This window comes from Aythya marila (assembly GCF_965140915.1).
Source record: "Aythya marila genome assembly, chromosome: 4".
Classification (NCBI taxonomy): domain Eukaryota; kingdom Metazoa; phylum Chordata; class Aves; order Anseriformes; family Anatidae; genus Aythya; species Aythya marila.
Window position 1 is genome coordinate 63,760,714 of NC_139045.1, and position 25,318 is coordinate 63,786,031.

Here is a 25,318-nt window from a genome sequence, read left to right on the forward strand (position 1 = left end):
GCTCCTTCTTCCTTGGATAACAACATCAGTCCAGCTTCTTAGGGTTGCCAGCATTTCTGCAGTAGTCAGCCATATACTGCTCCACTGAATCTAGGAGGATATTGAAAGTAGTGCTCTGTTGAATGGATTTGTACAAAACATATCCACAGTTCCTCGGGACATTTGCTGTCTCTTTACTATGTAAACAGAGGACTAAATTGTGTATTAGGGTGACTATGACATCTCATTTTAACTCTCTTCCACATTTCTAACACCATCTGTTACTATTCAGTAAAAATGTTTGAGCTGCCCATCCAAATAAGAGAACAAAGATTTATACCTTCCTTGTGGTTTAAATATGCAGGTATCTGTTCACCTCTCCATGCTTTAACAATTTTCAAAACAAAATAAGTTACTAGTAGCTATATGAGTAGAAGTTCTGCATTTGCATCATATTTAGAATTGATCTCCTCTTTCTATATCAGAATTATAATCTCCGTAATTCGTAACTTTTAATATAAAGCTTGAAGTTCAAAAAACATAGTCAGCTTTTTTAAAAATCAGTGTTGACCTAGTTTGATCTCAATGAGCAAGCAAAACCAGGCAATAATGTTTAAAGCTGGCAACAATTATAGGAACAAATAAAACCTTTTTATTTTTTTTCCCTTAAGTCTTGGAGGAGAGAATAGCACACAAAAAGAGCTCAAAATTTCAATGATTTAATGTTGCTTCAATGTTGAGTTTAAGTATAAAAGAATCTCTGAGGCTCTTCAGGATGTGCCAACAGGTCAAAGCACTTTCCACTAACTACTTCTTAATAAAGTGGAACTATTTGAGGATTTGACAAGTCCCATGGGTCAGGAAACATATTAAACAGCTTTAGAACATTTTTCTCTTTCAGTATTGAACAAATATTGTATGATGAAAAAAGCAGTCCTCCATTCTCTTCCCTCCCATACACAGATCTCTTTCAATGTCTTTTTTGAGTGTGAGGGTAGAAGGACATTCAATTTTAAACATAAATCCTACTCAGTCCCAAAACTGAGAAAAAAAAGAAAAAAAAGAAAAAAAAAAGACCATCTATGAAGAGGGAGAGTTAAAAGGGTGAAGTGAAAAGAAATAGAAAAGAGTAGGAGGTAAGACTGAAAAAAACAAGGACAAAAATCAAGGGAAGGAAGAGGATTTTTCCTACTTTCACTGTTCATTTCTCCCTTCTTTTTCTTTAATTCTCCAGTTGCATGATTTCATCTGTTACCACAATTTGTTGTTTGTTTGTTTGTATGTCCTTTCGTCTCTCTCTCTTTTTTTTTTTTTATTATAACTTATTTTATATAAAAGCCTTAAAACAAGCATATATGTTTTAAATACTTGTTCCTTGAAGCCAAAATCACCAACACAGAATGTGTTGCTTTCCTGTGAAAGAAGATATATTCCAACTCTATATCATCTCTACAAGCAAAAAGCAGTCGAGATCTAACTCAGGCTGTCATCCAAAGAACTTCATCTCATCTCCAAGCTCCTGACTCTCCAGTTATCTCAGAAATCAGAGAACACAAACATTTGTCCTAAATTGTCATATCCAGAGGTAGGGTAAACACAAAGATAAGAAGAAGTTTACTATTATGTCTATTTTATAGAGTGAGTTGAAGTATTCCTCTTTCTGCTACATGCCACTTATTCTCAACCATTTCATTTACATTCAAGGTTGTGTTTTGTTTCTTTTTTTTTTTTTTTTTTTTTTTTGTCCTCTTTTGCTATTATCACCTTCTCATTACGTTTTAATCAGATTCATCATTTCACTTCTTTTTAGAAAAAGTATTTCTTCTTCAATGCTTTTCTGTTCCACCTTCAAGATCCTTAGCAAATAGCCAAGACATCAGATCTTTAAAGTAATTTCATTTTGTCAGATACAGGTCATTCAACTCTTGTGTCTTCTATGAACGAATAAAATTTGTTCAGTTATATATTGTGTGAATCAAGAAATATTTACACCATCATTCCATCTAGCTGTTCCTTTATTTTGGCACTCATCACTCTGGTTATTATTATTATTATTATTATTATTAACAATTTGCAACATTGCCACTGCAATGACATTTTACATGAATTCTTTGGGACTTGTAAATTTGTAAATTCATGTTTTTCTAACAAAAGCAATTTTCTTTAGCTGAGGAAAATGCAGACAGTTTATATTGACATTAGCATTTTGTCCATCTAAACCATGAACATACCAGCCTGAATTAATTAATTGCTGAAATACTTAGGACATCTTACAGTGAGTCACGTCCCTTCTTGTGACACACCATAGAAATGTGATATAAATGAACAATTGTATTTCCATTAACTGGCATATCACATATAAATGGATAAGCATATTTCAATCAATATCATCAACAGCACATATAATAGCTGATTATGTTGATAGTTAATATGGTAGAGAAGAAACTATTCCATAAAAAGATTAAATAAATGCACAGAGACATTTTTCTTTTTAATGTGTGGTGTTATAACACATATATATAACTTCATTTTATTAATAACTCTACAAATATAATGCTGAAGCCATATCCAAATTTATCAAATGTCCTAACACCTTAGATCAGGTAAATTGTTACTTTTCTTATTTTCCAGAATTAGTGAATTATTAGCAATAACCATTTAGCACAATATCAGCTGCAGAGTGAGAACCTTATGCTTATTGTATTTAATCCACTGGGTCTCTTTGTACTAAAGATGACACTATTTAAGGTAAATGTTCTTTATCTTTTTTTAAAACAAAATCATTACCCCCTTAAGATTTTCCCTTTATGTTTCTCCCAGTGTCACAATCCCTTTTTCACATCTTTTAAAAGACTGACTCCCTAGTTCCTGACAATCTGGCCTTACATCCCCCACAGTCCAAAGAAAGCTGCAAATATGATCCCAGAAAGCCATATTTTATTTTGACCCGTTTTTCTTTCCTTTGGAAAACAAACAAACAAACAAAAACAAAACAAAACAAAAATCTGAAGAACAGACTAGCAAGTGTAATATATTACCTCTGGTGGCTTAGCTGGACAGCTGCAGGAGCTTGTAATAAGGATGTGGTAATACACCACAAGGAATCTGTAGACTCATAAAACTTGACCTTATAAATCTCTGCGTTTATCAATTCCATACAACAGCCACTCCCTGTGGTGGAAGTCTCAGACCAATAAACCTGCAGTTGATAACCATACAATTTATCCTCAATTTTCCCCTCCAGGCCACCTAATCATGCTATATTAATACTGTCTGTAAAAAATTGGAATGGTACTTAAAAATAAAGATACCACCCGATTCTTGTCATTACTTTACAATTAAGATGTTAAGTAAACAAGCTTACAGTGATATCCAGGATTCTGACATTTTTTTCACACTTGTTCATGTCTCTTTATTTAAAGTTCCCACTCTCCTCCTACAAAGCTGCTTTTCTGGTTTTTGTTTTTATAAAAATATCACTTTCTGAACTACACGAGTCCTTTCTCTGGACAGCAAACACTTCAAAAAAAAGAAAAAAAAATATATATTTTGCTGCAGGGACCACTGCGTTGTCCTTCTATAAAGAGATATCATATACTCAGCATCTTCAGTGAGCTTGTTTCAAGTCAAGGTGATCGGGATTTGGTGCTAATGATTGTAGCCTGAATTTCTTTTGAACACAGGTCTGTGCACCCCAGCACTTCTGTCCCAAATTCTATATTTCCTTGTGAAAAGTGCCTAAACAAACACAGTAGTCCCTTCATTTGATTCTCATGCCCATCTTCTGCACAGTGCTTTACCACAGTGCTGCACTTAATGAGGTGCAGTGAGAATGATTTCAGGTTAATTCTGGTTTTCAGTCAAGAAAATTCATTTAGAGTAAACCTAAAAACAAAACCAAACAAAACAAAAACAACAATAAACAAACAAACAAACAAACAAACAAACAAAACAGAAGAAGGAAAACAAATGCAAGATATCCTGATTCATTCTCTTACACGGTGTTTCATCTTGGATGGAATGGCTGACTTCAAAGAATATTCCAAATTTGTTTTGAAAGGCACTAGAATAAAACAGGCTACAGAAATTTAAAATATGTCTAACAAGAAGTTAGTAGATAAGTGTTTTCTTCTTGTAAGGGTCTGCATGCCACTGAATGACTACAGGAACTCCCACACGTAGGAAAATTAATTAGCATTGTTCAAGGTAAAGTAAGAAAGGACTGATCCTGAAAATTCTAACTTTAAACATGACTTCAGGGAAGCTAATGGATCCATCAATCCCATGGTTGGGCAGTTTTAATACATTTATTTTTTATTTTTTTTAGGATTTATGTCCTTGAAATGTGATTTTTAGTAAAGATCCATTTATAATTCAACATTTTAATCATGTGATTATTTAAAAATGTTTTTAAAGATATGTTAACAAATTCACAAGACATACAGAAATTATGTTTTGATACCCTGGATCCTTCAGTCAGTGGGAGTTATGCCACTGATTTTATTGGTGCTAGGATTTTTCTCAGTTTCTGGATACAGTACCATAAATCACATAACATAAAGTAATTCTGTAATTAATCAGTTAAATACATCTCAAATCAATTAAATGCATCTCACAAATTATTTTGTAGTTGAACAAGTACTGCATTTCAGACAAAGTGTAATGCTTACTAGACTCTTTTTGAATTAAAAAAAGTTTTTACTCTTTATCAAGGTGAGCATACAAATAGACTGGTATTCAGACTGTTAATTCAAGCTGGTGGAGTCTTTTATTGTAAATATGTATAATGGGAAAGGTAAATTGCAAACACTGGATCTGATTCTGCAGTGACCAGTAACCGCAGAAGCTGTATCTCTTTTTTCTTTTGTAGAAAGTCATCTGCCAGATCTTCAGAGAGTAATCCCATCTCATCAAGCCAGTTTCATGGAAGAATTTCATTTCCAATTATTTGAATGACTAGGATTATGTATGTAAGATTTGCAAATTCAAGTGCTTGTCATCACCGTGTAACTTTTTGGCAGTTGATTCATGCAGAACATGTCTACACTGCATAAGGGAGAGGACAGAAAAGAACTGGGAAGTACTACTAGTCTGAGAAAAATAAAAGGATATCTAGTATGGTGTATTGCTCAGGGACATGTCACTTCTCCTGCATGAGGATTATTCTCCTTAGCAAAGCACCTGGTAAATTAGGTAAGATTATTTTTCTAACTAAACTGGCTTGTGCAGAATCACCGCAGGTATGGGTGCATGAAGCTTACCGCCCTTCTAACACTCAGGTTAGCTGTCAGAGATCTGGCACCTCTGCATTGCTTTGTGGTCAGGCTGAAGCAGCATAACTATCCAAGTACTTAAGTGGTCCTATTCTTTGGCAGAAGTAATGGGCTTCATTCCCTCCTGAATGACATTTTCCTCTCATTTGCACTTCTGCAGAAGTAGTAAGTATAAAATACTATCATTCCCCTACAAGGTGCTCAGAGCTTCATGCAGCTGCTTACACAGGTCCTCAGAAGACTGTAAGAGGTCAGGTGGCTGAGTTTAATGGGTTCCCTTGGGATGAAGAGGCAGAAGAACAAATTTGGCAAGGGTTCTTTTTTAAAAAAGCCCCAACTCATTGCAGATGCTACCTTATTTTTAGGTATTCCCAGTATTAGATTTTGCTCTGGGACCTCCCCAGGCCTCTGAACACAAACAGCCATGGTAGAACAGCTGCTGAAGGATAGTCTATTGTAATAGAAAAGGGATTTAATCCTGCAACAATCACTAGCTTTCCAAACAAGAGTTACCATATTAAATAAAATCCCTTATTCCAGAACAGCAAGTTCACCTGGGAACTTATTTCTCCTTAAATACATGTCAGAACAACCATGGGCAAGCTCAGAATGTCACATCTAAAGAAATAAATGTTGTGTCTAATTTATTTGACATTTTTTTCTGCCTTATAATTTATAGTTTTATTGCTGCATTAAGCATTTTCTTAGAAGATCTTGTAGCAGGATTGGGACCTAAATTTATATATGTTTGTATAGTAAATAGAATGAAATTTTAGTCAGATGAAAAACTCTGTCTCATATTGTTATGTTGTTGGGTTTTTTTGTTTGTTTGTTTGTGTAAATAATATGGAAAAGATTTTTATATGTATCATGAACTTCTGAGTTAGATAATGTACATGAAGCTCTGCTTCTTACAACGGACACCAGGAAACGTGAGAAATATTCAGTGCTGATCAAGTTGCAGGGGGCAAGGAAGCAGAGTTTCCTGGCAGATGGAGCTGTAGGCTGACACTGTGGAAACATTCTCTGTTTCTGGCTCCCTCACTGAACTTCTGTATAGGCTTTGTGATAATTTAAGCGATTGCTTTGGTAACGCACTCAAAGGCCTCACATGGGATGCAGATAACTTTTTTTAATATTGAGTGTATCTATGCAGTGTGTATGTTCAGCAAGTCCTAAAGAAAACATAGATTCATTATTTTAAAAATTTTGATCATTTTTCAATATATAAATAAACTCTTAGACATTTTCCTATTACAATGTTTCCCGGAATAATAACTGACAAGTATGGCAAGTTACCTTGAAACTTCTAAAAGCAGGATAGTTGATTCATTAATGCTTGTGCAACAGAGATTCAGACTATTAAATTGTCCTATAATCAGCCAATAATAACAGCAGAATAACTATTTGAATAACTACCTGGTGATCTGTTTAGCACAATGACTTATAAATAGCACATACTATTTATAAGTCATTTTTCAGTTAAAATAAATACATTATTTTGGAAAAATATTACTAAGTATTCCTTTCAGGCTTGTTGGCTTCCATTGTTGTTTCGGGAGTCTTGAACATATATCCTTGTTACTGCTGTACAGATCTGTGTTCTAGGTCAGGAAAGCATTAAAATGTCTGTAAGGAGTTGGTTTGGACCTCAGTGAATACGATAGAAATGTGTGCTTAACCACATACTTAAGAGAGCAGCCTTCTGCTTACAAGCTAATTCTGAATTGTTTCATAAATCTCTAGTTAATCCAGAGAAAGGGGAAACATAGTGTTTTGCTGCATAGGGAGACAAGGTGAGAGAGCACCAAAATCGTCCTCCTGACTGGGGAAGTAGTAGGGGAAGGACTCCCTACCTGTTACAAGCACAGCATTGATGTGGTGGCAGAACAAGCACTACATCTGGTGGCTGGCATGGAAGAGCAGATTATTGTATAGCACTGGTTCAGCACATCATGACAAGAAAATAAAGAGACTCTTTCACATCTATATTCCCAAAAGAGTGTAGAAATGTCTAAAACCTGTCTGTATTTTAGCAAACACATTGAGCTTGATCTACAGGATATCAGATAGGGCTCTTATTGTCTAGCTGAGGCACAAAATGAGCATGTTTTCTTCAGATTTTTCTCTCCTACAAAAGGCAGAGAAAAGTGTAACTCCCGCCCCCCCCCCCCCCCCCCCCCAAACAGTAGTGAAAAAAGCATATTGGTTTATTTATTTGCTTTTAGCACAAAGTTACAGAAAACTATTGTACTAAAAGAAAAGAAGCTAAGCATAATTCATAAAGGAAAGCATTTATTTTGGGTGAATATAAAGTCCTAATTAATTCAGCATATTTCTTATGCCTTGCATTTTATCCTTTTTTAATTAACTCATTTCTAAGCTTTGAACCTTGTACAAAAATATTTTATTGGAATTTCATTACCATTGTTTTCCTTGGTAAGGCAGCTTATAATCTTCATGATATTTTTGTAAAGCCATCACTAAGCAACATGCTTTGGCATTTGTATAAGCCTTTGTCCACCTCCCTCCCTCCACCCAAATGCACACATTTGCATTTACTGTTAAAATATTATGGATGCTGACACCAGTTTAGCCACAAGACCTGGTGTTAGACTGTCTCTAATTGATTTAATTATTCATAATTGCTCAGCTGGGGCTTATGTGTACTTCAGCATGATTAAGGGAGAACATACAAGTCTGCAGCTAATGATGTGTTCCATCATAATTTACAACCGTGAAGTTGCTAGAGCTAAATTGTATAGGCATAGAACATTTCTAATCCTGTTTAGAATGTTTTTTCAGTTCCTGCCAAAAGAAGAAGAAAGAAATAACCCAACCACACTTCTCAAGCTCCTCATAAGTAAGTTTTAAGGAAAGATTGGAAGAGCGCACTGTCTTTTTGTTTAAATTAAAATAGTTGGTAGAATCAGAAGATCAACAGATCTGAGCCTGTTGCACATGATTTAACTGTAATACATTTCTATTAGTTACCTCTTTTCTAAATGTATTTGCTCACCCTTCCTTTTCTAAGCATATTTGTTCATCTTGTGCCAGAAACAATATGATGAAATATTCTGTGAAAAATGTCATTTGTGATCAAAAATAGAAGTAGCTTCTGCCAATATGATGCATGAAAATGATCACACAGTGGTTTCCCTAATTGTCACCAAACATGTTTTCATAATTAGTTCAAGACAAGCAATTCTGACAAAGCCATGTACATTTTATGAGACTACATCTCTGAATACTGTTATTGAGGATTGGTGCCTTTCTCATCTTTCAACAGTTCCTTACATATGAAGAACACTATTGGAAAAAAAATAGCAAAAATGTTAAAAAAGAAACTTGATTTCCAGTATCTAGTAACTAGATAATTTCAGACTGGGACTCTTTTGGGCTTCTGATTGGGAAAAAAATATTTTTTTGGAAGTAAAAAATAGGAAACCAAAACAATGATGTGGTATGCTGTGCATGATTAATATTTTTGAGACTTCTGTCCTAACATTGCTAGTATTAAGTTGAGAGTTTCTTGTGAATTCACTCAGACTAGAGCCTTAGCTGGAGAGAAAAAGTTTCAGGACTGCATTCATTTTAACGTTAGGCAGACAGGCTGTTGACGCAAACTAGAAAATGCAGCATCATTGCCCTCATAGTACAGGCAGTGTGGCTTTGTCTGGAGCAAGTCTCAACTGCTGCAAACATAGCATTAGCTTTCTGTGGTACTTTGTATTTTGGACCCCTCTGAACAAAGAAGGTTCCAAAACTGAAGGTTCTTCCCCAAGTCCTGGTTCCTAACACAGATGTTTTTTTCTTGGACCTTTGGAGAGACACAAAATGCAGCATTTAGAACCGCAATGTATTATCAGAAGGATGTAATTACAATTATTTATTTTAGCTGGTTCTGAACCAGGGAATCCTGATATGAAGCTGGAGCCAGTAAAGGCTTGAAAAACTACTGACAATAAGCAATTCTTCATGGAACAAAACTATTACAATAGAGAGCCTTTGATCTTGCCTGTCTCCTGTTGCCAATTGAACTTTGTCACCATGCACTGTCATCCACAAGGGAGCACTTTTGAATTAAGCAGTCTACAGCAATTTAGTCTGTTCCAGCTTTGAAGTGCCAACATCAGTCAGGCCAGTACTAACTTTTTTCATTAAATTTTTTTTGAGTTCTCTTAGGAGTTTAGCAGTCCTGGCATTTAGATAACTAAAGTCAAGAAACCGAGGCACTAAGACATCAAAAGCAAGAGGGGCCCCTAAAATACAAATGTGAACAATCATTAGGCTCTAATGGTGCACTTCATTAATGTCCACTTCAAAGCAAAAGTTTACTGACTTTGGGATTGACTAATTTACACATTGTGGGAAATTGCTGCCAGCCATGCATGTAACCACTAAATGTTTCTGGAATAAATAGAAACGCCCTCTTCCTTCAGAAATCAGGAACTGCAAACTGAGCCTTTAATTGCAAGATGGCTTTTCATTTGAATCGGAATGGAAAACCTGTCTAGCACATAAATCACTAAAGCTGCAATGTCGTTATCATACAGACACACAGATGTCAATCAACATCCTTTTGCAAATTGCTCTCTGTCTCCCCACACTCTGTAGCTAAAAAGGAGTATCACAGCACTATCTGTTTTTCTTTTGGATGTGCTCATTTATTCGGAATCTCCAGAAATTCTTGTGTTACTTTGGAACCTAGAGCCTACTGGTAAGTCAGTATCTCCTAAGTGAAGTTGAGTATTACATCACCGAGTTTCTTTCAGGGGGAGGGAGAAAAGTTGCAGTGCTGTAACTGGTAGTGGTAAATGGTACACTGGTACACATAGTACCACCATACTAACAAACTGCATTCATACTCATCCAGTCACACACACACACACACGTATATATATACATATATAAATATATTTATTTTTTTAAACCATCAACTAAGCGGAAGGAGTAGAATATGTTATTCTGATAATCAGAATGCAAGCCTACCATGCTAAGAAACATCTACAGCATAGATGTACAGCATAGAAACTATCTAAGCCAGAGCCTCACACAGACTAAGATGATGTGGCCCGGCTTGTGAAAGAACTGAGCACATGCAAACTTTCTTATGCTGCCAGTAAGGATTGCCTGCGTTACAAAATGTGGTTGTGTTTGAATGGAATTGTGATAACTGAGTGAGAGGACAGGGGGCCACTCACAAGTTAGAGGTCAATGGAAGCCAGAAAAATTGTGTTCAGCTGATGCTATGGTGAATACAATTTGTCCTTGTCTAAACACTAACCACTAAGAGATGGTAACATCCTGCCACCTAACAGATTGTTTCCAATCTTGTTCAAGCATGATCAAATCTTTTATCTAGACAAGCCTCACTGTGGCTGTAAAATCTTGTCCCCTTTCAAAAAATCAAGCTGTTGGTTCTTATGTGCAAAGGAGCCTAGAAACATTTTGCTTAAAAAGGATCTGCATAGGATTGCCAGAAATCCACACTTTAGGATGAATGCTTAGAAAAATAAAACTATTATGGATATGTACTGGGCAAAATATGGAGAGATGGCTGCCAAGGACTGTGATGAAAATAGGGAAAAAATTATAATGCTTCTGCTTTATATTTCAACTAACTTCCTTAATTTTTAGCAATTACCTTCTTGTTGCAACATTTTAATAAAGGTCTGTGCCTTCATGCCTGGTAGGGAAGCTAACTTGCCATGGGCAAGAATGGCAGAAAAAAAGAAGGGGGGGGGGGGAAGGAAAATGGAAAAAAAAAAAAAAAACCACTTAGCAAACCACAAATTTCAGAGACCTAGTCACATCTGTGTTTTATCAGCTTTTTCCGGATAGTATTACACCAAACAATTGTCTGCAGATCGGTAGACAGCTGAGACTTTAAAGTGCTGAATTACTGAGAAAATGCTAGAGATAAAAAACAGCACATGTATCCTATCAATGTAATGAAACCAACCTGCTGCTAGCGCCATAGTGCCTTAGTTCTAAGTACCCTGTAGAGGAACGGAAGGCTTTCATTTAACTCTTAAGAGGAAAGCAAGGGAAAGAAGAGTAAAGGTCATCTAATACCAGCCTTAATCACAGAACTGAAATACTCTCAGATATATGAAGGGAGGAATGCTTGGCGTTCAAAATAAAACATGAACTGCAGACAAGAGTGTGTCTGATGGTACTGGGGGTAGCATTTCCTGTTGGAAATTCCCAAGACTTGGGCTGATGTCAAGTGGAGTTACAGATGCATACAGCATGGCAAAAGATGAAACTAAAAAAGCTGGGCACTCAAACATTGCCACATAAAGGCCAGTTCAATCTGCTAGAAAACTCTCCAACAGAAGGTAGGTTCAGTACGGCAGCCAGAAGGTACACTGGAAATGAATAATGGATGTTTCCTGAATGGAGCATGGTTATTAAGCATCAGAGCTACTACCCAATGACAGATGTAAAAGTTGAAGTTATGTTTAGAACTCCAAAAAATATTCCAGTGTGCTGGGAATTAAGTATAAAGAAAATGGAGAAATGTAGAGATTCAAATAAAGCTCCTCAGACATAAAAAATTGTTTTCTGAAATTCTCTTTTATTTTTTTTTTTAATTTTAATTTTTATTTTTATTCTCTGTTAGAATTGCATTGAAGTTTAGATGTCAGTTTTACTCAGCTGAGTATAATATTCAAGTGTCTCAGATGAAACAATTCAAAGTACTCAACTCTTCGCCCACATAGTGATAACTTCAAGGATGGTTTTATTATTACTTTTTTTTTTAAATGTGGCTTTGAGACATTTCATTGAAGCTAAAATTGTATTCTGCCACCTTCTAGTGGAAGAACAGCAAGGCTAAAATAAATGTAACCTTATTGTCGGGTCTTATAGTTCCACTATAACAAAGCTGAGAAATTCAAATAAGGACTGACCTGCTGTACTAGATGCTGTACAACAGAAACTAAATACAGCCCATTCCACAAAGAAATTTTAGGAAAAACAAAAAATAATGAGTGAGGGGGAAAAAAAGCAGCTAGTCAATATAAAGCTTTTTGCATTCATATACATTTTAATCAGTTTTTGATTAAATGTATGAAAGCAGTCTTTCTCCACTAGTCCCTCAGGCTCCAAATGACTCTCAATTAGCCATTTCAAGTTAGCTAATTTTTGTCTGTTTTGTGGTAGAAACACAGAAGAGACATGAAAGAAGAGCAATATTTACTTCGGGCAAGAAATTCCTTGCTTTAGGAGTAGTGCAGGGGAGAGCACAAAAGCCACAAAGACATTTATGAGCAAATAGAGAAGATGGCAGCTGAAGCACGCATCATGGGGAAAGTGTGAGAGATGAGTACAAACACGTAAAAAGAGGATCTTTTGTAATTCAAAAGTGACTTTAAAGTCTTCTGCATTAAAAGACATGAACATACCATTAATGTCACAAATTGTCTTAACGCTCAACAGGAATTTAATGAGCATTTTCAGATTAACAATCTTAAAGGACCATCCATGTCATATGAGTATAGGGATGTTCTTGGAAATGGGTGTACCACAGACACGTACTTAAACTGTATTTGCATACATACCACTCATTTCATGCATTTCCAGTTGGCCCATTTTAATTCACTGTACTATGCAATCGTGTAAGAATGAGAGAAAAGTAAGATGCACAAAATCTATAAATTCACTTTATTGTCACCTAATTTTACTGCATTCTCAGTAGAAATATAGCAGAGAACTGAGCAGTTCCAAGTTTGTTTTCAAAACTCCTTAATTAAATGTCTACAAAATCACATGGAGATATATAAAAAAGGCTTTTATATACCAAAATTCTTACTAAGGATTGAATTATGAGATTGAGATGTCTTGCATAAATTAATTCTAATGTGGCCTCTGTGCATGCTGAACACTCTCTTCCATAAATCTACGAGGACACTTCTGCAACACTTCATAGGCTCCTGTTCATCAACCAAAACAAACAAACAAACAAAAACTTTGTGTAAATTCTATGTCAGATAGACATTCTCTGTCAAAATAATAGACTTTCTAGGTGTATAAAAACCAGCAGAATATCAAAAGATGGGAATAAACTTCAAACATCTTTATGAGCAGAATATGACTGGAGTCACCCTGTGTATTATGGTTTTAGGGAATGTAAGTGATGAAATTAGTCCCATCAATACATAAATATAGAAGATTTTATTTTGTTTACAAAGCTAAGATTTCAAAAGTTTCCAAGCAATAGCGCATGTCATTCACTTATTGTTCCAATTCCTTTCTTCTTTAATGTTGATTGATTTGAAGAGATTGTCTTTAATTCAAAAGCTGTTTTCATTTTAGTTTTCATCTTTCTGTCATGTTCCAAATGAGATGAAATTGAATTACCCTCAAGTATAAACAAAAGAGTTTTGATTTTCTTATTTGCTTTATCCCCCAAAGACCGCAAAGATTGCATATAAGCATCTTTTATTTCTTCTACCTCTAGTCAAGAGAGTGTTCATTCACCATGATTGGACACAAATTTTCCATTATCAGTCCTTTTTCACACTTTGTGCATCCAAATGATAGACTTTTCTTGTGGGATAAGGTATGGCTTCTACTTTTATTGCTATCATATCTTGCAACATAATATGTATATGATGATATTCTGTGATCTCTCTCTCCAATATGCAGCCTGTCTCCTCACTGAATTGCTGTAACTCAGCAGTTATCCATGAATTATTTTAAAAGAAAAATGTTTAGGGTATTAGGATTTTGTCTAGGTAGCTTGATCTTCCAGACTCTTCAGAATAGGACAGAGGATATACCTACTTTTATCATTTAATCATGCTGAATACACAAAAATCTAACAAATCTGATTTTGACAACATGGCCAAGCATAAACAAATGAGATCCTTCTCTATAGACTACACTGTTCCCCTTTTTAAGGGAAAAAAAATAAAAAGGAAGTTTCATGAACAAAATGTGGGTGGAATGAGGTGTGAGAAATCAAATCTTGGGAATTCTGATAAAATCAGTAGGTGGTGTCCAAGGAAAAGATAATCATACCATTTTTTTTTTTTTTTTTAAATTGTACAGCAAGGTCCCTAGTGGCAGATGATCACAATCTTACACTTAATACAATATAATAACAATTTTTCACTTGCTTTCTTTTGGTGACATTACCCTCACATATAGTTATTTGTTACTGCCTCTGTTTTTATGTTTTTGCTATCACCCCTTCTTAATTTAACTCTCAACATTCTGCAGTGTCCATCTGGCTATTCTGCAAAGCTATCTCAAACTTTGCATTACACTACCTAGCCACATGCATATGATGACTTTCATTTTTATGGTATTTTCTTCATCAGTCACATTGGAAGAACAGAGCAGTACTTAGGTTTACACAGGTAGCAAAGCACATAAGTATCTTCTGCCTGACAAAATCAGGCATTGACTCAAGCTCAATACATGTCCAGTTCAACATGAAAAAGAGATAAAAATATAATCCCTTAAAATATAACAAACATGAAAGCTGTCCAAAAGGTCAGTCCTATCCCCTTAGAACTAATGTAAAGGTGCTGTAGGTCAGCGTTTCTGTCTTTATAGCCTTGAAAATATGCTTTTAATAGTACTGAAACATCTCATTCCTTCTTACTCCACATTTAAAGGCAGCCTAGGAAAATATGCATCAGCAAATAAGACTCAGGAAGACAAATGGGTCTTTCAAATGTTTAATGCATACAAAAGCTATTGCAAATTCTCCGATTAGCACTTTTGACTTATGCACGGTGGCTAGATCCCAGCAATGATTTACTGTTATTGGCTCAACCACCACACTGATGACATGTATTGTTTGTTATTTTAGCAAATTGTTTCTTCTCCAAGACAATTCTATTCTATTCTAATTGAATAGCATACACTGAGTGTCAAAAGCTTCAAGAAGTTGTGTTTTGTTTTTTGTTTTTTTGTTTTGTTTTTTTGTTTTGTTTTTTGTTTTTATTTTTTATTTTTTATTTTTTTCAAATCCTGTAGAGGGAATGAGTCAAAATTAGTCAGAATTTTGAAGCTATGTACAATTTTAATTAATTAATTTATTTCTATAGCCCTATGTTGACAAACTGCTGACCTAATGGTTTCTGGGTGGAACTTAGCTTGATTTATTCCAGGCGAGGGAAAGACCAAATTTGTGTTTGTATGTTTACAGCTATTTATAAGACTTGTAGCTGTTGATTTTGGAGTACATTCTTATCCTGAAATACTTTTAAGGTGTTACACCTATTACAGAAAGACCAGCACAGATTAATTAGCATCACGACACAGCGAAAATAAGAATTATTTTAATTATACATTTTCATAACAGAAAATGAGATATATATGCATGATAACCTGCTCAGAGTCCCTGTTAATATAAATAGAAGAAATTTCTCTTCCATTGAAATGAAGCCAAGAAACAGAGAAACAATCTATCCACAGTTCAGAGTGCTATTTTATTTTGTGATTGGCCAAGCATCATAAGACTAAAAGTTTCTGAAGTTTCAGCACCCATTTCACAGACATGAATGACAGGCAGTTAATTATGAGGACCAGTAAGAATAAAGATTAAGTGGTTATGACTTATGATGACATGAAAATCTTCAGGATGCACAAACCCTCAGAAAACATATTTTTACCAAAATATTTATGCAAGTCATATTCTTCTAGTTTCTCTTTGGTATCATCAGTCAAGAACTGTGATCTTAGATTCAAAGGTTTTAGTCCTACAAATTTACAACAATATTATTTTCAGTATTTCCTTAAAAAATATGATTCTGTATTATAGACTCCACGTACCTACACTGAGGACTGAATCAATCTGCATCAATATCTAACTAATGTTGTCTCTCTGTCAGCTATATACGCAGATAAGGTATTCTATAGTTGCCAATACAGTTACAGACGTATTCTGTATGCTCTTAATTACACCATTCAAAATAAGGCATGATTAAAAAACTTATTATTGCCCTTAATTTATATGATAAAATAGAAGGTTTCTCTTGGTTAAATTACATGAAATGTTGTAATAAGCCTTTTTCTTAAGATACTACTCTCACCACCACAAAATCCAGATTAAAACAAGATATGCATATTATAGCAAAAGTTGATAAATGATAATCGAGTCCAATAATACACTAAAGTAGTCTTAAATTACTTAAAGTAATAGTATTTTGGAATCCTTCCTGTGAGCAATCTGATCAAAATGAAGCAATATTTAACCAATGATCTATAGTAGTAGGGAGCTTTACTATTTCTCTTTTGAAGCCCTGCTATTTCTTTCTTTTATTTTTTATTTTATTATTATTATTTTTTTATCCCAATATCTTGTCTGCCATTTGAGTTTCAGCTAAACTATTTCTCAGTGTGTGTTCTGGTATCGACTTTAATCATGAAAATGAAGAATACAATTTTTTTTCCCACAAACACCTTTCTGGTTCTTCCCTGAAACTCAGTTTGAAACCGTAAATTGGAAGCAATTGACAAATACAATTTTTTGTAGGTTGCCCCCTTAATAACTTCATCTAGAATTAACTTGAAAAATAACTTTGCAGGGATAATCCATAGTACTTGTACATTTAAACCAGAGAGCTTTCAGTGAAATACTTAATTCAAACACCTGAGCAAATATGAACTCTAAAGGGAAAGTAAAATGCCTATGTTTCCTCCTCTGCAGCCAGGTCTGCACTGTAAAGTTATTGCTATTACTGCAGAAAACAAGACCTCCTTTTGCTTAGTGGACATTAGTTGTGAATTAAAACATTGAAAGTAAGAAGCTTGCCAGTTTCACAGACCTTAACACATCACTCTCCATGACAACATGGAACTCAGAGGAAGGAAGAATATTCCTGGGGGAAAAGCTGAAAAGTGCAAAGAATTTTTTTAAATTATTTATTTTCTTTAAATCTGGGATGTTGTGTTTGTTTTTGTTAGCTGAAAACTACTGTTTGAAGTCCATTTGTGTTGGTAGATTACTTTATCTTCTCTTCCTTAGGGAACAGACACTACACTATCACTTTGTATACACTACACTGATAGTGCCATTACATTTGAGCATGGAACTGTATGCTGTTATGCTCAAGTGCTTTATTTTCCCCTAGAGCTCTGAAACACTAGAGGAAACTTGCTGGTAAAAGGACGTGGGCTTTACTTTTTCTTTGTTTTCTTTGAAACTTTGAATTTGAGTCTTGAAGGGTTGAAGTGGCTTTTCAGTATGAAGAAAAATGTTAAAGGTGCAAGAGGGAAAGAGGTTAGGAAAAAAGGCATTAAAATAACAAACAAAATAGCAACATTTTCTCAATTATACTGTAAAATAGACCATGATAGACAGTTATAAGAACACCACAGAGAAACCCTCCATAGGAAAGGTGTAAACATATCAAAAATATGTAACATTTTTCAAAGCAATGAAGTTGCTTAAGAGCCTAGGTCCCCAGAATGGTCATTTAAATAAATCATTTAGATGTCATTGAAAGTTTTATCCAACAAGGATATCATTCATGTTTCTATATCCACATAGTTCCTTTTATGCTGAAGGAACTCTCTCCATTTTAAAGGCTGCAATGCCTCTCATTGACAGCTTCAATCACACGTTACTCCCTATGTGTTGGTGTATACCCACAACTAGACCTGTTAGCCCCAGAGAAAGAGGTTGTTGTACCTCCTGTTGATGTTGCTAGACTTTAATGAAGAGAGATCAGAATTTATAATCTCTCACTTCCAACTGGCATACAGGGAGGTTCCCTTTCCAGCTGCCTCTTCAGATGGGCTGGTAAGCTGATGACAGATACTTCTGTGCCCTATGCTTATCATTGAAATGAACTGTACATAGCTCAGCTGCAGCTCAAGATGAGGAAGAGTAAAAGAGACTAACTTATTTGACAGCTTCACAGGGCAGACACAAATGTGATAGTGGAAGTGGAGAGTAGCTGCAGCTTAAATAAGGTGGGACAGGAGATTCCTTCCAAGTGGAAACCAAAACCCTACCTTTCACTACACAGATACTGCCTTTTAGGCCTTACAGTTGTGCACAGCAGCATCACAGCCACAACTTACACTCAGACTCATGCCCCACACTGCCTCATCTAGGGTACTCTAAATCAGAGGCAGAACAGAAACCTGAGAGACTTCAAAGCAATTTTATAAGTGTCCTCAGTTCCACCAGTAATAAGTGATGAAAAAGAAGAAAAACAAGATCCCATCTGTTTTAATAAGGAACGCAGGATTTGAGACTGTAATATGGGAACTCCCATATTATGTTGGGCACCTGAAAATCGTACCTAGTAATACTGAAATTCATCCCCAGGAGTGAAATAGTACAGCGTTTTCACTGTTCTGGACAAAGTGATTTAGAAAAAGGATCGCAAAAGAATTCAGTGATCAAAATAATAAATGTCTCTATTTTCACATGAGATAGAAACTTTGGATAGATGTGATACAAATAGAGCACAACTTGAACCTATGCTTATGTCCATGCTTGACTACAATAGTTTTATCATTATCCCCCCAAATTATCCCAGAACAGAGCCCATACTGTGCCCAAACACAAGCCTGTGTGCATACCTGTAACTTGGAAGTACTGGACTGTTGAATGCTGTTTTTATGATACTGTCACATAGCCATTGTCAGACAAGTTAAGTCACCTTGGGACATGACATAACGAGCCAACATGAAAGATGGAGTCTGAAGGTTAGCAGCTGACTAAGGTTGCTTATAAAGATAGAGAAGGCATCTTTAAGTGTGAGCTCTAAGTGTCAGGATGTTGGAAAATTCTCTGCATTTTTAGAAGTCTTAGGATTTCATTTTTTTTTCTTTTATTCTTTTTATTACATTTCTTTTGGTTTCTAATCCAGATAGGGTTATTTTAGTTTTCATCTTTCTAAAGAATGTAGCCTCACTTCCAAGTGGAAGAGGGAGCTAAGAATTTATCCTAAGAGCTGAGTGTTTGAGCAGAGAGTGGACTCCTGAGCCTTTTCAGGGGTCATCATTTCTCTAATGGCTTCTCTCTATCTGTCTTTTCTACAAAAATAGGAAAACAGCAAAAGTACTGACACGTGGTAGTATACTTTTCTGTCAGAGAAAAGCCAGAGCATATAGAAGTCACTGTCTACTACTGCAGTGTAAAGAAATTCTAAGAAAAATAAAATGCTTTGTGTGACAGTTTTGTAGTCAACACAGGTCCAGTAGGATAGCTTATATTTATATATATCTAAGGAAGTAAATTCCGTCTTCCAATGGTTCAGGAGTATCTGAAGTATTCACGTACTTCAGTGGTACTAGAGGAAAATTTATAGGGTAACATCTGCTTGAATATTAATCCATTGTGCAAATATGATCAAATGTCTTGTTATGTGATGGGAGCATCTTAGCAAACATTCCTCTAAGGCCTTACCGCTTCAAAGACAGTGATTATTTTTCACTCAATCCAGAGTGAAATCAGTCATCAAGTGTAAGCATTGCTCATGATCTTAAGAGATGTTAGTAACAGTGGTATTTATCAATTGGGGAGATAACCCTGTTCTGGAAATTTCACTGTCCTTACCTCAGCTGTACGGTTCTGTAACTAGACTCTGAAGGTAAGCTTCTATATTTTTCCCATGTTCTATTTAGCAGGATGGCAGAAAATATTTAGTTTTTTGTTAAAAGCAATATATCATAACAAGATTCTTTTCATCCATTGCAATTTTAGGAGGTATTTTAGTCTGGCATATTTTGTTGCAAATTGTAGCAGTGTTTTCAAAGAAATGCTTTTCAGCATAAATCTACTGTTTTGATCACCTTGTATTTTAGAAATAAAGATTATTTGATCCACACATTATCTAAGTAGAAAGGTGCACAATGAACATCTTCTGTCAGTCTTTATGTACAAGTCATATAATTTTTCTCAGAAGCTGAATTAAAGCACTTAAAAATAATAAAGGTTGTAACATACTGAAGGACTCTGCTAAGGTCCATGATCTCCATTTGTAGGCTGCAGTAAAACATACATAAAAGATAAGGTGTGATAAAGTCAACCTAATATTCTTGATCTCATGACTTGCTGGCTGTTCTTTTCTCATGGAGGATGATAGCTACCTATCTAATCAAAATGCATAAGCAGTGTCTGTTCCTTCCACCCCCAGACCCATTCATTTTCTACTCAGAATCTCTGCTTGGAGTAGTATAATTGATTTTGACATAATTTACTGCGTACTTGGTAATGCAGTGTTGCAGTCTCTGATAAAAACCATATCAAGTCACAGCACTGGTCTAGAGCTTGAAAGGGAGGCAGTGTAATCACTTTCTTACCCTAATGCACCGCCATCTCATTTCTGCTGGGCAAGGAGCTGCAAAGTAATCATTGTTAAATGATGCTGGCTCCAAAGAGGGTCTTTCACTTCTCTGCCTGACCACTTCTCTTTGTCTCTCAGCTTTATTTCATGGGGAGGCAGCAGGAAAACTTTTCATTGTTGGATTGTAATGGAAATAAAAGACTATGATTATAGTTGCCTACCATCAGGCATCTACTGCATATCTACTTTGCATGGAGCAAAGATATCCCTTCCTGAATAACCCTGGTAATGTGGTAGTTCAGGAAGATGTGGAAAAATAAATACTCAGAAGTGAAAATGTTGCATAAATATCTTAAATCCCGTTTGCACACTCCTAAGAATTTGTTATTGTACTTATGGCTGCCTGTGTCTGATAATGAGGTGAGGCGGACTACTGTCCCAGTGCAGAGCCTTTGTGCCACCTCCATATGCTATCTGTGATATCTCCTTGCCTCTGCTGCTCCTGCTACACAAGCACCAGTGGCCACCATGATCACCATGCCTAGTGGCTTGCAACCTGGCTGCATAGTCTGTACGATGGTGGTTTGAAACTGGAGTGATTTTTGAAAAATGGGCATATTATAGACACTTAGGTGAGCCCAGGGCTGCTGTGTGCTTTGTGGGGGCCTGCATGGAATTGTGTGTTGCTGGCAATAGATCCAGTCAGGCTCAGCTATTCTCTTTGTAAGGATGTAAAAGTCTGTAATTCCGTGGTGACCTCCACCTCCTGCCATTTTCTCACACCAGCTTCTTACAGGGACCAGGTTCCTCAGTGAGGCTTGCTGGAAAACTCTCTCTGATCAGTAATTTTTCTTGCATATCCCCTATGTGTGGGGGATGCCAACCAATCAGAGCTGCTGTAACAAATGCTGGCTGCCATCCTCCACTGCTGGGCCTGACTTATGAGGGGACAGAATATCTCCATTCCCAAATGGCACCTGGCCCTGCCTCTTCCCTTTCCTTGTCCTGTCAGAAATGGGATGGCTCTGCCTCCCCTCTCCGGCACCCACATGAGCAAATGGCATCTGCTGCATGGGAAAGGAGGTGGAGACCCCCACGAGGAACAGTAGTGATATGGGGAGCAAATGCCACCACAGTTGGGTGGCATAGGCTACAGAGAGTGCGCACCGGTTATACTGATGGGGAGGTGAGGGATGCCAGGGGAAAAAGAGCTATTCGACATCAGTGCCCTGATTTCCCCAGGCACGGTATTGTTTGGTGTGATTTATGTATCATTTGCATAAGTGGCTAAATGAGCACTTGGTTACAGCAGTTCAGGCCATCTAATTTCAGCGAGTGTCAGGCAGCCTAGATCCTGGACTGCAATCATCTCTTCATTCTCAGGGGACAACTGGTTAATTATTTTCTCCTGGTCACCCCCGTAAAATGACCAACCCAACAAAATGGCCAGATGCTGCTAATGATTTTAGGGAACTGCTCAGTCCTTTCCCTGATTGACTGATGTTGTACTGGGCATTCTGAATCACTTACAGATGCTCTGTTCTACGACCACCTTTATGAAAATAAAGGAAAAAAAAATCACTTATTAAAGAGGACTATTATTTTATGCTTCCTACAATAGAACAACAGATTTATGTATTTTTTTAAAGCAGGAAATACTAAACACACCTTTGCAAAGGTGACCTCATTTTAGTTGAAGCTGAGATTTCCTGAGGAAACAAGTAGGCTTTCTGGATGATGTTTCAGAGTAACTTTTCAAGCCACAACATATGTTTTATTTGACAAAGACAGGCATGTAGATTGATTTAGCTTTCTTGTCCTAAGGATTAAATACCAGTAGTCACTCTAGTAGTTTATACATAACGAATTTTTCCTGTAATAGCTTTGACCCAAACTCACTAAAGACAGTGAATTTCCACAGCAATTCAGATTATATATTTACTTGTGAGATAAAGGAGAAGATCCCATCCAAATGAATCACTGTTCAGACACAGACAATAACCATCATTGACAAACAGTGATCAAGTTGCAGACACACTTGTTGTACATGGGGAAAGATGTATAACCATATGCAAACTACTATATCTGATGGTTAGAAGCATGTATATTATACCACCACTGCTGGCTGTTCCTAGGTAAACACCTGAGTCAAGGTAATGGGAGTTACTCACCTTGCAATAATTTCCTTAGAAACAACTACATTTCACAATTTGATATGCAAGCTTTAATTGAGAAGGAGCTAGATATGACTATAGACAGCTAAATACTTGTGCCAGCTGGTTTTTAGATGTTGACAATCCAATCCAGATCAGCTTTATGCTTTGAAGTTGTAAAACCATTTACTTTTATTTTGGCAACAAAGTACGGGTCAGTATTTAGCACAAGCTACTGCAGGAAGAGACAACAAGCATGAAAGCAGTGTTTAGAGGGCATGAAACAGTAAAATAATAGATACTCTATTGTAGATAATCTCAAAAGAAAGAAAGAAAGAAAGAAAGAAAGAAAAAGAAAGAAAGAAAGAAAGAAAGAAAGAAAGAAAGAAAGAAAGAAAGAAAGAAAGAAAGAAAGAAAGAAAGAAAGAAAGAAAGAAAGAAAGAGAAGGAAAGAAAGATTTGTTACAGCTGGGAATCAACAAGCCAAAGCATTTTACATCAAAATGTCTTTTCTGATACTCACTGAGAGTTAAAGTCAGATCTATGTAGCAATTTCTAGTTTTAAGACACAACTCAAGACTCTGTAAGAAGTACTGTAGCATAGGGAAAACCTGTATATTTAAATAAAAAGAGGTAATAAATGATTGTCTTGCCTTTAAATAGTGCTGTCTCCTACTCACATGTGGGGATAAAAAACATCTTGACAGACTACTGATGAACTCACAGAAGCCAGGAAGTGAAGACTGAAGCTGTCCTCAACTAACCCTGTAGTGCTCAACATAGCACATCAAATGTTGCATATAATCATTTACTGTATTGTCACCTTGGAGGCGTATATAAAAAGCAGACAGGAGAAAAGTAAGATGAGTTCAAGGTAAGATTTTAGTCCATTTATGTGGGTTTCTAAAACTGTCCTAGCATTGGCACAATTCCCACTGAATTTCATTATGTGACAATGGCTTGTTTATTTTGCTTTTTTTTTTTTTTTTCTTAAAATTTTTAACTTTCCTGTATATTCAACATAGAAGGCTAGGGTACGTTTGTTTGTTTGTTTATTTATTTTAGTAAAATCTAGAACTGCTGGAATTTTTTTGCATTTGCATAATATATTCTAATGTTTTTAGAAATTTTATTTGGTCTGAGACGTTAAAAGTACTAACTGATGGAAAATCTGTGTTTAGGAATCTAATAAAAGGGAGAATTGTGTTTTGGGGGCTGGGGTGGAGATGGTGAACAAAAGGATACCTGTCAAAAAGTACACAGGAGTTCAATGAATTGGACTATGCTCTTTTGTATGCTCAGGTTCTAGCCTGGAGTTACTCATGTGCTTGATATTAAGCACATGCATAAGTCTGTGCACGACTGGAATCTATTATTACCATGTTGACATACATTTGTTAAGGGTTTGATTCTACTAACATTTCTATTGGCAACACAGAGAGACACAGTGAGGTCCTGCAGTTCAGGAAGGTATTGCTCTGCATGAGGAGGATGGAAGAGGTTTTGGGGAGCTGTTAATACACCAAGCTTTAGAGACCACTCACAGTAAACCACATTTGAAGTACATTTCTGCAGTCATGTTTATTTCTAAAATAGCTGAAGACATCAATCAAATTGCAGATTAAAGAGCTGTGTAAGTATCCAGCCCTAAGGGGATAAGAAAAAGAAGAAAAAAAAAAAAAAAGAAAAAAAATGTATTAATGGTTATTTATTTAAGTCCAGTTTTTGTAAGCTCTCAGTAGTGTGAATAAGAGGTTTAAAAACCATTCCTTATTTGTTGGCCTACTAACTATAAATAAATATTTGGCCTTTGGACTTTTAATTTTTATTTTTGGTAGCTTTAATATAAATATATATATATATGTCTGAATTGAGGCAAAATAACCCAAATTTTTGGCCAAAGCAAGAGATTTTGAGAAATACAGATTTTCTACTATATCTTCACCATGGCAGCTGCTGTTATTTAACAGATAATATTTTGGTAATTTAAAGTAACTTTTACCAGAAGCACAAACCTGTACTTGTTAACTTTGTCTTGGGATTTGAGCGTTTTTTTTTGTTTGTTTGTTTTGTTTTTTCCTTTTTTTTTTTTTTTTTTTTTTTCCTGAAGTGTTTGAACTACAGGCTCAGGCAATCTTAACCTTCTGGTTTAAATCCAAATGTTTCAGTTGCAGGAAGCACTACATTTTGTTTACACATCTCTTACCTCTGGAGAATTTAATGTGCCATTTCAATCAAAATTAGTTTGTTAGTAGATGAATTTGGATTGAATTTGGATTGTTTTCTTTGAGCACAAATTTGTACAACTTGTATTTATGACCTGTAGACTACTGAGACTTTATTCTTAGTAGGTCCTCATTTTAATACAATAGTGAGTGGGAATGTGATGGAATACGATGGATGAAAATGATGGAGTCAGTTCTCTTGGGCTGTGCATGCTTTGCAAAAAGCCTACTGCAGAGGCAAGACATTGCCTCTTCCCTTTCTCCTCTCCTCCTGACTTAGCTCTGGCTAAGCTAGCTTGCTGACTAAAACCGGTGCAGTGTAGTATAGTGTAGAATAGAATCTGAGAGAATAGCCTTGTTGGGAAACAGCTTTACTAACTTAGGTGGTAAAGTGTCTGATGTTGCTAATGTGGCCATTCAAA